General features: G+C 30.9%; 2 protein-coding genes across 2 annotated transcripts in view; one reads left to right on the forward strand and one right to left on the reverse strand.

Annotated features, from left to right (window-relative positions):
* The window catches only part of LOC137616421 (uncharacterized), a 742,648-nt gene that overhangs the window by 522,950 nt on the left and 202,198 nt on the right, over positions 1 to 17,500 (forward strand). Inside the window, exon 3 of the mRNA XM_068346161.1 lies at positions 5,832 to 5,874. The gene's annotated coding sequence lies outside the window, so the exon portion shown is untranslated. The remainder of the gene's footprint in view (positions 1 to 5,831; positions 5,875 to 17,500) is intronic.
* LOC137616424 (receptor-type tyrosine-protein phosphatase T-like) overlaps positions 1 to 17,500 on the reverse strand; it is a 209,195-nt gene that overhangs the window by 100,016 nt on the left and 91,679 nt on the right. The gene's annotated exons all lie outside the window — the stretch shown is intronic.

The following is a 17,500-nucleotide window of genomic DNA, read 5'->3' on the forward strand; positions in this document are numbered from 1 at the left end:
TTTCATGTTATCGGAAGCAACCTGAGTTTACTTATAAAAGTGTATAAACTTTCCTTTCTTTATCAGAACACATAGATGGTAAATCATGTCCCTGTGCACGTGATAAATGTAACAATCATCAACATAGTTAATGTTGGTGGGACGAGTTTGGGACAGCGATGCCAAATAGATTTTCCTTGAATGGAGAATATCATTATTCATTACGATTCAAATCAGTTAAGGAGTAATAGTTATATGCCAGAAGGTTCCGGACTAAGGTGTAATTTGATGTTTTTATAATCAGCGTAATCAACATAGACAAATCGGATAATGAAAAAGAAACTGGTCACATTTCTGTGGTTTTGCCAACGCCTGACTGTGTTGTGTCATCTATTTACGAATTTGTGTTTGTTAATAAGGGCGTTCCCGAGTGTAAATCATTTATAAAATAAACCTTATCATCATTTCCTTGGTAAATGTATGCACGTCAGTAAAGCTGTTTCTTGGTTCAATGAAGGTTAAAAGAATCCATTAAGTATATATATATATATATATATATATATATATATATATATATATATATATATATATATATACATATATATATATATATATATATATATATATATATATATATATATATATATATATATATATATATATATATATATATATATACATATATATATATATATATATATATATATATATATATATACATGTATATATATATATATATATATATATATATATACATGTATATATATATATATATATATATATATATATATATATATATATATATATATATATACATATATATATATACATGTATATATATATATATATATATATATATATATATATATATATATATATATATATATATATATATATATATATATATACATATATATATATATATATATATATATATACATATATATATATATATATATATATATATATATATATATATATATACATATTCATATTTAGTGTATTCTGAATATACAAGTTATCTGTATTTTCTTCTCTGCATTTGAGGGCACTAGAAGTATTTAGTCCTGATTACATAGCAGATATGTTCACCAAATTAGGAATTTTCACTAATCTATGCTTCCCTAAATATTTCCATAAAAATTGTATGAAGTAAAGCCCTAAAAATAGTTATGATTGCCCGTTAATAAAACGAATTATTAAACAGCATTATATTTCTACCATTTAATAGAGATATTCAGATGTCACTTCCTTACTTAAAGACATTAAATAAAATTCTATGTTAATGAATGTACACATAACAAGGTAACATATTTTGGAAAAAATATCAATTGTACCAAAGGTCATAACCTAAATTTAATCTCGGGTCTATCTTCCCATCGATGGTAAAGCATTTCTTTTTTCAAACCTGAATTGCCTGAAGTTATTAAGAAGCTAGTCTCATAGATATCTCGTATGCCGGATAAATAGATTCTTCTGGGTTTCTAATCATTAGGCATCTGCCGATGTCAGGAAGATGAAAGTATTACTCGAAGTCATCAAATGAATCTGCTAATCTAACACTTACTCAATTGATCTTAAGACCACAAAAGTTAGCAACGTTAGAAAAAGAAGGAAAAAAAAAACATAAATTTATTTGTGTATAACAGTTGTCTGAGAGTATGTACTATAGACACTGTACCATTAGTAATGATTACTTTCCTGTTCTACATACGAAACATTTGAATTTTTTAATTAAGAAATAGTCGTTTTTTTTTTCTCGGAGAGAGAATACAACATTTGAATCGAACAATAGGCAACGATAATAAAACAGGACATCGTTATCTTTCTTTATCCGGACAACGAAATGTCATGTGTTGTGTACACTTGCGATCGTCTGACTAAGCGCCAGTCAGGGAGGAATTCCTGTGCTTCTACAGTAAACAAAAAGAGGATTATAAAGACCAAAGGACAGTTAATCGTATGTAAAATGAACGAATTAAAAAAAAAAAACAATGGATTATTACAAGCTTTCTTAATCTTCACTTCAGTATCTACCATGAGTTGTATAATATGAACTAAAGAAATCAGAATAGATAGATGGTGACCATAATATGTTGATTATAAAGATCAAGAAATTTTCAGTTTCGTAAAATTAAAGAAAGAAATAAATGAAAGGATGAAAGCAGAAAAAACTTAGATGTTTTGAAATGGTGTCCAAAAAACCTGATTCACAACAGCAATGGCATCATTCTTATATGAGAAAGTATCTCAATATATTTGACTTATGAAAAGTAAATGGATGAAATAGCATATTATGGAGATGCTTTGACATAGAGAGAAAATATGAAAATACGGAGACATTTTACCCATAATCGTCTATTATTCACTCCATTCCAGTTGGAGAATTGTATTAGCTTGATCTGGTTTCAGGCCTTCTGGTCTCCTAGACAAGCAAGTATGGCAAGTATGATAAAATCATAAAGAAAATAAGCGGGTTGGCTTATTCCAAGTAAGACAGAACGTTCTATTACCATGCTCATTGGGAATCCCGCAAAGGAAATACATCATCATGTAGACAACACTGATATTTAATGTTTGATCCATTTAAAAACAAAATAGATAACTAATTATAAGTTGTTATCTATCTAATAACCTTAATCATCAAATCACAATGGATCGAGGAAAAAACAATCATATATTAGCTAATAGGGTTTTAATCCAACATCTTCTCTTACTGGTGAAATACAGAAGCAAGTGTCTATTTAAAGAGATCAGTTTAAAGTTGTTGTCTTTTTCTAAGCTGCAGATAAGTTTTCACAGGAGAATGTTACTGCCAAGTCACCCTGCTTGGCTTTGCTGTATTGTGAGGCTTCTGAAGTCGCCTGTATTTTTTACTCTCTTTTCTTATAAGAAATCGTTCAGATATCGTTAAATTAAGAACACTAACCTCAGACACTCATGATCAGTTGTTAAAAGCATGAGGTAGGATTTAGAGAGTACAAAAGCAATAAGCAGGTTAACTTAGTATTGAATTTCATATAGAAAACGAAGAGCAATGTACTAACAAGCAATATTAATTTCTTGTTACGTTAATGATCATATCGGGATTAAGACACGCATAGGCGGCCAACCTTATGAACGCAAAGAACCTGGTGATGTGATTTTGTAAAATGAAATATAAAAGTGGTTGCAATAGTGAAATTTTTAATTTAAGCAGAGGATATGAAAGAATGGAAGATGGAATTCTGAATCTTTTGCAGGTCAATACTGGAAATAGATTTATAGGTCTATCATTTTACTAGTACAGTAATTATAAAAGAATACAGCCCATTAGGGATACTGAGATGGATATTGAAAATTAACTAACAAGATAGCTACCGATGAGAGCGTAAGAAAGCTGATATTCTGAAAGGAAGTGCGTTTAGTACAGAAAATACACGGTAGACTCCTAGAGAAAGGCTTACAGGGAAAGGCCTTGAGAGAGGTGGTAAATATCACTAGTGAAGAATTAGTTGCTGATAAGCCTCAAAATGCTTTGGATCAACCAATGATACGGCGACTTGGATGTACCATCTCTTTAAAAAAGAAATAAAAAACACAGCTAAAGCGTTGCATCCGTCAAGTGGGATAAGGATTTTACAACATCAGAAGGTCAGTCCAATGCAGACCAGATCTGAAATGTTCAGACTTTAACTGCATCATATATTTGAATCTTTAAGATAATTTTACATCCAAATGAAACTATAAGTTGTGGAAACGTTCTGAGGTAACGTTCCCTTTGAAAAAGAACAAAGATTATAGCTATTACTTATGATAAGAGCTGTCCATCTCTTTTTTTTTTTTCTTTTCTTTTTTTTTTCAAAAAATTAAACAGACACAGGAGATCGCACGAAAGGAAATCCTAGCTTATTTTGCTGTTGATATATCTATTAAAATGACTATTTTTACCGCCCGATGGTTGGACTTTCAGTATTAAAGGCGAATTGATTTTAGTTCACCTTAGCTACAAGTCTCACGGTAGAGGGACAAGTACTGAAGAGGCATAGTAAGTCCTGGTGATTTTAAGAATATCCTCACCGATATGAGACTACCAAAATATATACAATATGCAAAATAACCCACCAAGTTATCAGAATCGGTCGTCCTAAATACTTTAGAGAATTGTTACATATTGCGCAGCCAACAAATCGTGTCGACATGAGAATAGTTACAGATGGCTTCAAACTGTTGGAACCTAGACTTATGTCTACTTGAGGCTCAAGAGCCTTCAAATATGAGACCCCGAGACTATATAATAAGCTCCCACGAAACATTCGAATGATTGAAGACATTAAGGCTTTCAAGAGGAAACTGAAGACTTTCTTATTTCATGAGTCTTTTGACAGTGACGATTTGACAATAAATGAACAATATGTGACTTGAAAAGATAAAGTAAAGTAAAACGACAGTGGAGGTCCTGTAGAGAGTGGGGTTCCCCTGCTGTATGGGACCGGAAAAGCAGCCATCAAAGTAAAGTGAGTAAAGCACCAGTCGTAGGAGTCAGGAAGATATTTGGGCTTACCCGGTATATATATATATATATATATATATATATATATATATATATATATATATATATATATATATATATATATATATATATATATATATATATATATATTTACATATATACACACAAGCGCACAAACATACACCCATATATATATGTATATATATATATATATATATATATATATATATATATATATATATATATATATATATATATATATATATATATATATAAAGCAAGGTCAACTGAAGTACTCCAAATGTATTCTTACTTATTACTTGGTGTTTAACTAAGAAATGAAATGTATAAGATAAATCTATGGAGGGTATAATAAAACAGTCTATAACTTTTAAACCAGTGATAAAAGTTTTACGACCAAGAGGTGCAAGTAATTGATAACATGAAAGTTACTGAGTAAGATTAGATTAACACAAAGGATTTCACAAAGTACTATCTGTTTATGAATCTTGGACGAATTTTATCAAGGAAACTTACGTATACATGAACATGAAAATTGCATCTCTCAAGTTTAAAGAGAAAAAGGGGAATTACTAGAGTAAAACTAACAAAACTATTTTAAAGCAGCAGAATCAAACATTCACTGTACCCCAAATTTACACCAACAGATAGGATATACAATATTTGAGAGAGAGTCGTAGATTCATTTCGAAGTAGAAATAATCTTTAGAATTAAACAGGGTTACTGGTATCAAATCGAATCTGCAACGTCACAGGAAACGGGTTATCTACGAGAGTAACCAAAGGACGGATCGCGTCATGATTTAGTGTCTCCTTCGCCTGTGCTGAAGTACTGCTAGTCTTCATGGAGTCATCTACCAAGATCACTTTGTCATAAGCAACTGGTAATTATCCTTTTACGATTCTGCAGAAGTGGTTGTCGTGTTCGTATTCAAGTGAAAAGTCAATAGCCACAAGTAGCTGTAAACTGTGTTCTGTTTGTGAGTTATATATACAGTATATATATATATATATATATATATATATATATATATATATATATATATATATATATATATATATATATATATATGCATATATATATATATATATATATATATATATATATATATATATATATATATATATATATATATATATAAAGTTAACATGAGAAGAAAACCGCAAGACAGTGTTTCACAAATGTCTCAAAACAGTCTTTAGAAATCATTTTCTTCAAATTCTATTACATAAAAAGTCTTGGAATCTAGGCGTAGTCATTTGGTGGAAAATCTATAACTAATAAAATATTCCAACAAAAGGAATAAATAAATATATAAATAAAACTTCTTTTCTACAGTTTGCTGTCAGGATGTGGCCTCTTCGCATCGCCTCCATTTTAGGTGAGTTCATAAACGCCAAGTTTTCTATTTTCTTATATTGTATTGGACGTGCACGAGTATACCAGATTGCTTATTTAGCAGTTGTTATAGCATTTTAGTGTTATACATGCTCGAATTATTGAAATTAATAAATTTATCAAGATTATCATTTATAATATTATTAAAATTAATAAAAAATTTAATAATTACACTGATAATATTAATTTTTTTTAAATTTACTAATATTAATAATAATAATAATAATAATAATAATAATAATAATAATAATAATGGCACACAGGCTCATACGATTATATATGTGTATATCTATATGAATATATATATATATATATATATATATATATATATATATATATATATATAAATATATATATATATATATATATATATATATATATATATATATATATTTATAATATATATATATATATATATATATATATATATATATATATATATATATATATATATATGTTATATATCTACAGTATATTTAAATTATATATACCATCAACCATAATTATTCCACTGCAGGACAAATGCCTCAGACATGTCCTTTTACTCGTGTCTGTTTATGGTCTTTCTGTGCCGGTCTATACCAGCAAATTTTCTTTATTCATCAATCCATCGCCTTCTCTTTCTTCCCCTGCTTCTTTTGTAATCTCTAGGGACCATTCTGTTGTTCTTTTTGTCCATCTATCATCTGTCATTCTCATTATATGTCCTGCTCACGTCCATTTCTTTTTCATACTTGTTGTTAGAATATCCTCTACATTAGTTTGCTCTTATATCCAATGTCTCTTATTGTTATTCCGGTGATTATGCTCTCTATAGCTCTCTGAGTTGTAACTAACTTATGCTCTGAGGCTCTAGTAAGACTCCAAGTTTCTGTTGCATAATTTAATACCGGTAAGACCATCTGATTAAATACTTAATTTTTTAGATAAAGTGGCATTTTTTTTCTCATAATCTCCTTTTGTTTACCAAAGGCTCTCCATCCTATTCTTATCCATCTTTTAATTTTGGTCTTATGTTACTGTCTATCCTAAGTATTTATATTCATTAACAATCTCTAGAGGTTCGTCCATGAACCTCGGCATTATATTCATTGAACATTATCAGTACCAAATTTCTACTTTCTCGATTCAAATATTGTATCATTTGCAATTCCTCCCATGATTCACTAAATATAACTATGTCATCTGCAAATCTTAAGTTGTGAAGGTATTTCCCCATTAATATCAATTCCTACATTTTCCCACTTTGATTTCTTGAATATATCTTCTAGGGATGCTGTGATTAATTTGGGAGACATGGGGTCTCCCTGTGTAACTCCTTTTTCAATCGGAATTTTCTCACTATTTTTGTGTAGTTTTGGGGTTGCTGGACTTTCCATACAGATATCTTCAGAAGTTTCTCATGTAGTTTATTTATTTCCTTCGCTCCTTTCTTCTCCATGGTATTTATTCCTGTTGGAGCCCTTGGGCTTATAACATCCAACTTTTCAAACTAAGTCTACGAATGATGGAGAATGTGAAACTGCTTCTGGGTAGCTGTCTGGAATCTAGAACACCGTGAACGTATTTCTCTTCTTATTGATCTGATCAAACACTTATCGATGTTTATTTCTTATTTTTTATGTTGGTTATCGGAAAATTTTATTTTGTTGATTATCATCACAGTATATGTAATCTTACTGTTATACCTTGTATGCTCACATCATCTGTATGTCAAGAATGTATTATTATGTTACCCAGGGGCTTCTTTATTATTATTATTATTATTATTATTATTATTATTATTATTATTATTATTATTATTATTATTATTATTATTATTATTATTATTATTATTATTATTATTATTACTTGCTAAGCTACAACCCTAGTTGGAAAAGCAGGATGCTCTAAGCCCAGGGGCTCCGACAGGGAAAACAGCAAATTCTCATTTTTTCATAATATGATATTCACACCACTTACCTGTATATACAGAATAATAAACATCATAGTCACTGAGCTAAGAGGGATATTAGATGTGAAAAGAGACCGTTTTCTCTTTTTTTGAGAAATCTATTTGGATCTTCCAATATTTGTCAAACAGTAGATAATCGTTTACGAACGGTTGCTTGCCATCCATAATTATCCTTAATTCATCCACAATTTACATATAATCTTCACTAAAAGTGGGATGATTATGATTGTAAGATTTATGGTTTTATTTTTCAAAGTAATTATTTGGACAATGAAGCATTTATGCTGTTGAGAACTCCAAGAGAAAGAGAGACAAGCAGACGGTCATATGCTAACTATTACATAAAGGTTAACATTATTCATTTTTTTTTTTATATTCCTTTAGTTCAGTTATGGATTTCAATGATTAACTACAGGGTATTATCCTCCACTAAACGTTTATCTTCTTTTACACTGATTTGTCAAACCTATGTTTATGAAGAAATCTTAATGACCTTTTCCGCAACCGTTTTGTATCAGGAATTCCCGTGTGCCTGGTCTGCTCTCAGTGTACTCGAATGAAGTTAATGGATTGTTAAAGGTTTCTTTCTGGAGAGAAATTCCCCAGATTTTCATGTAAGACAACTGATAAGTTCTCTGGCAGTTGATCGCTAAATAGAATACTGTCAGTTCAGACTACTGTTGTATTAAGTCTTCGAAGGCCAAATTCGGCAAGAATTGAATTTGTTTCGAAAAAGTCATTCTTGTTCTCATTGTTATCTGTACAAACATAAAAGACAGATATTTTTACACATAAAAGAAAGATATATAGTTACACATACACATACATAAAGAGAGAGAGAGAGAGAGAGAGAGAGAGAGAGAGAGAGGGAGAGAGAGAGAGAGAGAGAGAGAGAGAGAGAGAGAGAGAGAGAGAGAGAGAGAGAGAGAGAGGAAGCTTAATGTCAAGTTTGATATCATAACTCTATTTACACTCCGAGTTGCTTTTCCTGCAAAAGTACAGGAAATACCATTTTTCAACGATTCAAATAATTGATGTAATTTGTGAGTGTAAAAAACGATTAATAAATTAGAAAGAAATAAGGATTTTATTGCTTAGTGTATTTCTCTTTTACTATTTCTCGCTTTTTAATACCAAAACAGAATCTTTATCAAGATTATCCCTCTTTATGGAGAAACTGAAACTCGAGTATTGAGTCGTTTATTTACCAATATTTTGTCATCGGAAAATGATGATGGTTATAACAGTGGTAGGATATAAGATGATTATATCAGTATGATCGAAAGGAATAGTAATTGCAGTGCAAAAAACATTGCAAATGATGTCATAATAACTTACAGAAATCATAAGAGAAGGTTGGCTGGTCCACTTTAGAAATGTAAAAGGTTCCATGAGTTTTATATCTAGGAGTTTTCATCTTGCTTACATGGAGGATGTAATTCATAGACCATTTCACAAGGAAAAACGCAAAGTCTCAAGAGATAATTTATCGGAAAACATATTCAGTTAAGATACAGTCTCTCTATATATGACCCAATAGGATTCCTAGCAATTGTTTAACAACCTTGAAAAATCCAACGCTGCATAATTTACAGAGACTTTCCTTATCATTTGTGCAAAACATCTCGGTTTGTTGTGGTGGGAAATTTTAGCTAACTTGACAGAGAATTTACTGTCACAAATTGTAATAAAATATTTGTATAATAATCTTTTAATCGCTAAGCGTTGTCAAAATAAATATTTGGAATCATATAAAAAAAAATTGAATAGGTTTTTTTTTTTTCTACAATAATAGCAAGTCTTACTAAAGCGCCAACTTGCAATAAAAAAATCTGAAACCTTAAATATGCTATTTACGATCTAGTTAATGAACAGAGCAGATGTGCTTCTTCAAATAGGCTTTGAACTTTTCTAATAGTAAGCTTTTATTTACTGATGGACAATACAAGAGTTAGTCTTATCAGTTTTTTCCCAAAATTTTATAAGGAATATTGATTGAAAAATCAAAAGTCCAGTTTATGCTTCGTAATTGTATTTCATCGTCTTGAACATCTAACTGGGACCACTGAGGGCCAGGCAATGGCTGCCGATAACTCAGCAAGTAGACTTAAAGGCTCCCAAAACCTCCATCCCTAGCTCACCATGATGCTAAGGTTGTAGACACTACTAGAAACAATGTAGCTCGCACGGGTTGAAGTCCCGTCAAATACATTACCATGCAGGGACGTTTCCAATAGGCTACCTCAACATTACAAAAGAAAAATGGTGATAGAAATGACTATGCTGATTACAATATTTTTAAATTTTCTAACCCTAAAATGTCACGACATTTTTCACTAATACTAACTTGAATAATGTTTCTCATCTTTGCATAACTTCAATTACCATCCTTCCGACATGGACTAGGGAAGCATAGCTTCCTGTGTCCACCCTTAACCTAGCAAAGGAGACTCATTCTCCATGCTAGGAAGAAGCAGACCACAGACTAAAAACTCTGAAGTTCTGCCCAAACCCAAAAACCAGTCACTCTGGTTATCAGGACAGGGCAGATAAATCCTAGAATAGTAATACCTGGGTTTATATACAGGTAGAACCACTAGGATTAAGCCAAGGGCTTTCAGAGGGAGAGAGGGATTGAACTTGGCCTCCGGAGGAGAAATGAACAATCGGGGATGTGCGAAAGTATACTACTGTACCTAAAATACTAGCTAGGTAAGGTGAGAATCGATTACCTAAATCACCGAAACTCTCTCGTATACAATCTTGGAAAAACATTCAACTATATCTTACATGTATAAAATATTTGCCTATAGCTTCAATAATATAACACTCGGAAAAACTTATACCATGCATGAAAGTACTAGTGCCAGACGTCTAGGCTACGAAGCCTCGCGAAGGGCAAGATCGGTACCTCGACCCGTGTCGAAATCACCGAGCTAAGACTGACCGAACAGTATAAGCATTTCTAGAGTAGCTAAATAGCTAAATTATTAAAGCGTAACAAACCGGGAACGTCGCTCTAGCTAACTAACTGACCCATAAGAGCGAGCGATAGCATCCAGGATGCCTCTGGTAGGCAACAGCTCTTGTTTACGTTAATATCAAATTTGATTTAATTCAAAACGACAAAAGCTTACATTTATACATAGTAAAGATAATACTCAACTTTCCAGAGGCAGAAGAGGCCGGAGAAGTCATCAAAAAGTTGAATTAAATCCAAAATAACGAGAGAACACAAGGGAAAACACCGAGTATTAGAGCTACACGAAAAGGAATGAAGAGGGCACTACCGCCTTCATCAGATACACACTGGAAACGGAATAGGAGAGATGCCTTATGAGCAGCTCTCTTTTCATTCTCGTTTCGGATTCTTGTCACTATATCCCCCTCAAAGCGTTAGTACTGTTCGGGGCGAAGATAGCTATGTGACGTGTCAAGAATACGTCCTCTGATATTATGCGATATCCCTGTGAGATTATTTAGGGATATTCGCTCCAGGAGTTAGAATTCTGGATACCTTAAGGTAAAATTCTCGGGGAATATCACTGTAATCAAATATACCCTAGAAAGCTACCATTTAGGAACTTCCATCAGGACGACATGGCCTGAGCCCAAAAATATATATATACTGTATATATATATACTGTATATATATACTTATATAAATTATATATATATGTATATATATGTATATATATATATATATATATATATATATATATATATATATATATATATATATATATATATATATATATATATATATGTATATATATATATATATATATATATATATATATATATATATATTCATACCTTTCCTGTTACATTTATGTGGGAAAGGAAGTAGTCATACCCTGGCGAGAGGGGCCTTGAGGTAAACTTGGAAACCACACTCGCCTACAAATTGCCGAACCAGCGTGTTGTAGTTAGGAGAGAGGTGCGGTGGGAAGGAGTAAATCTGTGTGTGTGCATCTCTCTCTCTCTCTCTCTCTCTCTCTCTCTCTCTCTCTCTCTCTCTCTCTCTCTCTCTCTCTCTCTCTCTATATATATATATATATATATATATATATATATATATATATATATATATATATATATATATATATATATATATATATATATATATATATATATATATTTAGACGTGATATTTGAAGGCTCAGGTACACTAGTATATGATGAAACATGATATTCACTAAGATCTGAGAAATCAATTTGGTGCTTCCAATATTTATCAAACAGTAGATAATCTTTTACGAAAGGTTGCTTGCCATCTCTAATTATCCTTAATTCATCCATAATTTACATATAATCTTTACTAAAAAGCAGGAATATTGGGACTGAAAGGTAGACAAAGTTATATGTTTACTCTTACATAGAGTGTGTAAGATTGCCATTATTTTCTATTTTCCTTTATTTCGATTTTGGATTCAGATAATCAATTACAGAGTACTATTGCCCATTAAACGTTTATCCTTCTTACATTGATTTGTCAAACTTATCATGTTTCTGACAAAATAATCTAAATCCCTTTTCCGCAAGTGCTTTGCTTCAGTATCGTAGATATCCCTGCAGGAATTCCCGTATTCCTGGTCTGCTCTCAGTGTATTCAAATGAAGTTAAGAGTTTCGTGAAGGTTTCTTTTCTAGAAAGAAATTCCAAGATTTTCCTGAAAGCCAACTGACACGTTCTCTGTATCAGTGGCCTGCCGGTTGATCGCTAAATAGAATATTGTTAGTTCAGACTACTGTACCAAGTCTTTGATGGCCGAATTCGGCAAGAATTGAATTTGTTTCAAAAAAGTCATTCTTGTTCTCATTTTTAGCAGTACAAACAAAACCGGATACTTTTACACAAAACAAAGACATACGGTTACACATCAACACAAACACAAAGAGACAAAGAGAAAGACAGGATGCTTAATAAGATTTTTGATATCATAACCCTATTTACACCCCGAGTTTCTTTTCCTGCAAAAGTACAGGAAATACCACTTTTTAACAATTCAAATAATTGATGTAATTTGTGAGTGTAAAAAACGATTAATAAATTAGAAAGAAATGAGGATTTTATTTCTTAGTGTATTTCTCTTTTACTATTTCTCGCTTTTCAATACCAAAACAGAATCTTTATCAAGATTATCCCTCTTTATGGAAAGGAGAAACTAAAACTCGAGTATTGAGTCGTTTATTTACCAATATTTTGTCATCGGAAAATGTTGATGGTTATAACAGTGGTAAGATATAAGATGATTATAACACTATGATCGAAAGGGATAGTAATTGCAGTGCAAGAAACATTGCAAATGATGTCATAATAACTTACAGAAATCATAAGAGAAGGTTGGCTGATCCACTTTAGACTTTAAAAGGTTCCATGAGTTTTATATCTATGTGCTTACATGGAGGACGTAATTCATAGACCATTTCACAAGGAAAAACGCAAAGTCTTAAGAGATAATTTATCGGAAAACATATTCAGTTAAGATACAGTCTCTCTATATATGACCCAATAGGGTTCCTAGCAATTGTTTAACAACCTTGAAAAATCCAACGCTGAATAATTTACAGAGACTTTCCTTATTATTTGTGCAAAACATCTAGGTTTGTTGTGGTGGGAAATTTCCCAAAGTAAGTAATATTGGATTAAAAACCTTTAGCTAACTTGACAGAGAATTTACTGTCAAAAATTGTAATAAAATATTTGTATAATAATCTTTTAATTGCTAAGCGTTGTCAAAAAAAATATTTGGAATCATATAAAAAAAATTAATAGGATTTTTTTTTTTTTTACAATAATAGCATGTCTTACTAAAGCGTCAACTTACAATAAAAAAATCTGAAATCATAAATATGTTATTTATGATCTAGTTAATGAACAGAGCAGATGTGCTTCTTCAAATAGGCTTTGAACTTTTCCAATAGTAAGCTTTTATTTACTGATGGACAATACAAGAGTTAGTCTCATCAGTTTTTTCCCAAAATCTTATAAGGAATATCGATTGAAAAATCATGAGTCCAGTTTATGCTTCGTAATTGTATTTCATCGTCTTGAACATCTAACTGGGACCACTGAGGGCCAGGCAATGGCTGCCGATAACTCAGCAAGTAGACTTGAAGGCTCCCAAAACCTCCATCCCTAGCTCACCATGATGCTAAGGTTGTAGACACTACTAGAAACAATGTAGCTGGCACGGGTTGAAGTCCCGTCCAACACAAAGCCATGCAGGGACGTTTCCAATAAGCTACCACAACATTGCAAAAGAAAAATGGTGATAGAAACCTCGGTTGACAACGCTGATTACAATATCTTGAAATTTTCTAATCCTAATATGTCACGACATTTTTCACTAATATTAACTTAAATAGTGTTTTTCATCTTTGCATAACTTCAATTACCATCAGCTTTGGTAACATTATTTTATCTGTTTTTGTTTTTGTTTTATTCGTCAATTCGTCTTTCTTTTCAGGAGTAGCGACACTCGTTGCAAGCCAAGAATGCAAGACATTTCGGGATCATATGTCCTCTAATAATCGGGGCAAGTACAGGTAAGTGACTATTGTTACTCACTATGCAATTAAGTGTATCCAAAGTAACCAATTAAATTTTTCATGCAGCCTAGAGAATAAACAAAGCACGTTTATCTATGCAAACACACTCATTTTTATACAAACATATATACATGCATATATATGTATATGTATAATATACATATGTTAATATCTATATAGATGTGAGTGTGTACGTGTCTTCAAATGTGGCTGTAAACTAGGCAAAGTACGATTGCTAGAAATGAAGTGAGAGACTCCAATGGACGAAGGTTATAGACTCAGGTGAATGTGTTGATGAGTTTGTAAAATTCTATGATGGGACAATAAGGACAAGTGTGAGTATTTAAGGATATACTCGTAGGATGGTAGGAAGAGGGAACTAACATAAAAGGTTAGTGAAGGAAGGAAAGTGTGTGTGAAGAATAGACAAGGAAAATACTTGAAGTATCAATGAAAGCCTAGTTAGGAATGTCAGAACAGGTTGTTGAGCCAATTCTTTATTAGAAAAGTGGAAGTTATGTTTGAGAGAAAGGAAAGAAGGTTCAGACTCCTGAGGTAAACCATTTGCGCTTCAGATTTGGAGTAAGAGGAACTGATAAAGTGAGGACGTATAGCTACATAGAAATCATACAAATACTAACAAGGAGGAAAGATAGGTTAAACTATTTTTTGGTGGTTTAGCCATGTGGAAAGAATGAAAGACAAAGGAATGGTAAGCGTGTGTATAATTCATAGGCTTTGAAGGTAAAAGAAGCGGAAGCCCCAGAAAGTTTTGAATTGTTGATAAAAAAAAAAGAACTTTCCAAGAAGGAAGATTGAAAGAGCGCGCAGGATATGGGTAACTGGAACAGTTTGCCAAGGGAATTCGACTAACTACTGATGGTCCATCTTTGTGGAGGGGTGGAACAACTAATACCGTGGAATTTTACTACACAGGAGGTTCATCCAGAATTGAACATTTAGAGAATGAGTGAGGCAGTGACTGTCGTGCATATTTTCATTTGGCGCTATACTCTGTTATAGGAAACATTAATGCACAAACGCGCATATATATATATATATATATATATATATATATATATATATATATATATATATATATATATATATATATATATGTATATATATATATATATATATATACATATATATATATATATATATATATATATATATATATATATATATATATATATACAGTATATATACATACATACATACATACATATATATATATATATATATATATATATATATATATATATATATATATATATATATATATATATATATATATATATATATATATAATATATATATATATATATATATATATATATATATATATATATACAGTATATATACATATACGTACATATATATATATATATATATATATATATATATATATATATATACATATATATATATATATATATATATATATATATATATATATATATATATATATATACATATATATCATTAATACCTCTACAACTGCAAGGTTTACTAATGTCACCATAACCAGAAGTAAACGTAAAACCTTTTAGTTCTGATTTGAAAACTTGTTAAATAATCGAACAAATCTGTTGAATAAAGTAATCATTCACTTTAATAAGAATTTTATATGGGAATAATTTGAAAAAAAAATGTAATAGATTCTCTATAAATGTACAAGTGATCTTTTACTGTCAATCGTAAAATTCAACATTTGTTGTCTCTCAGAATGTTGTAATTCCCTGCTCAGTTGAAAAAGACTTTCAAAAACAAGTGAAGTCTTATGAGTTGAATCCATTTCCTTCTTTACATTTGAGATCTAATTTTGGTTTTCTCAAAAAATACTTATCAAAACAATCCAATTATTTCTCAATGTTTGTAGAATATTATTGTTTTGTTTCGGTTAAGGTGAATTGGTGGTTATTTCAGTAGATGGGTATTAAAGCAGAACCTTTAAAATAGCTTGCCAGTATCAGTGTCACTAGCAGGCTTCTCTTTAATAAAACTCTACTAATTGCAATGCTGCTATTTTCAGGTGTTCCAGTGAATGCATGAAAAGAGGACCAGAAGATGCCAAGGTTTATGGAACTCTTTTGTATCATGAGGTGAGGTACACCGAAACATGACTTTTAGCTGATGTGCACATTTGTAAGAATTTGAATTATTAAGACTAATACTCTCATGAGCCTTTTATGGAAACCATTCACATTTCAAGAGGACCTTATTAAGGCATTTAATCCGATAAACACCGGGATAGAAATTCAGATGATATAACACCAGACGTATTCTATTTCAACTGAATCTATGTATTCGCATGGTGGTCATGACCATATTCAGACAAACGCTTGAAACGTGGATGGACCCAATTTGAAGCTTCCAATACAGTCGCGCTCAATTCACTTACACAGAACGTTCATCAGGAGTGTATCAAAACCCTTACATAATCTGCACCATTTAGCTTTGCTTCGAGGATACCATTGGACTTACTTGTCTCCTTCCTAGCAGAGATAACTGAATTGATACATCTAACTTTTCTTTTTTTACCAAAACCTAAAGCCACAGGCTCGCGTCGTGTTCAGGGAAGCAGCGCACATCTTATACAATTGCTTCTTAGGTTTAAATTTTACCCAAGAAGGAGGGAATTTGGTATTAATTACTATTTAGGGCTTACTAATTGGAAAATTTAAATTCACGGTTGTAACTTACAAAACTAAAAACTAATAAGACTATATATATATATATATATATATATATATATATATATATATATATATATATATATATATATATATATATATATATATATATATGTATATATATATATATATATATATATATATATATGTATATATATATATATATATATATATATATATATATATATATATATATATATATACAATATATATATATATATATATATATATATATATATATATATATATACACAGAGTATATGTATACACACATATGTGTGTATGTCAATCAGCCTTCGACAATACACGGCTAACATTTATCAGCTACCAATTTTCCGATGGTAACGATTCGCCTCAGATGACAGTGCGCCACCAAAGGATGATTTGAAATAAAAGATGAAAAAT

The sequence above is a fragment of the Palaemon carinicauda genome, chromosome 22 (genome assembly GCF_036898095.1).
Source record: "Palaemon carinicauda isolate YSFRI2023 chromosome 22, ASM3689809v2, whole genome shotgun sequence".
Lineage (NCBI taxonomy): Eukaryota > Metazoa > Arthropoda > Malacostraca > Decapoda > Palaemonidae > Palaemon > Palaemon carinicauda.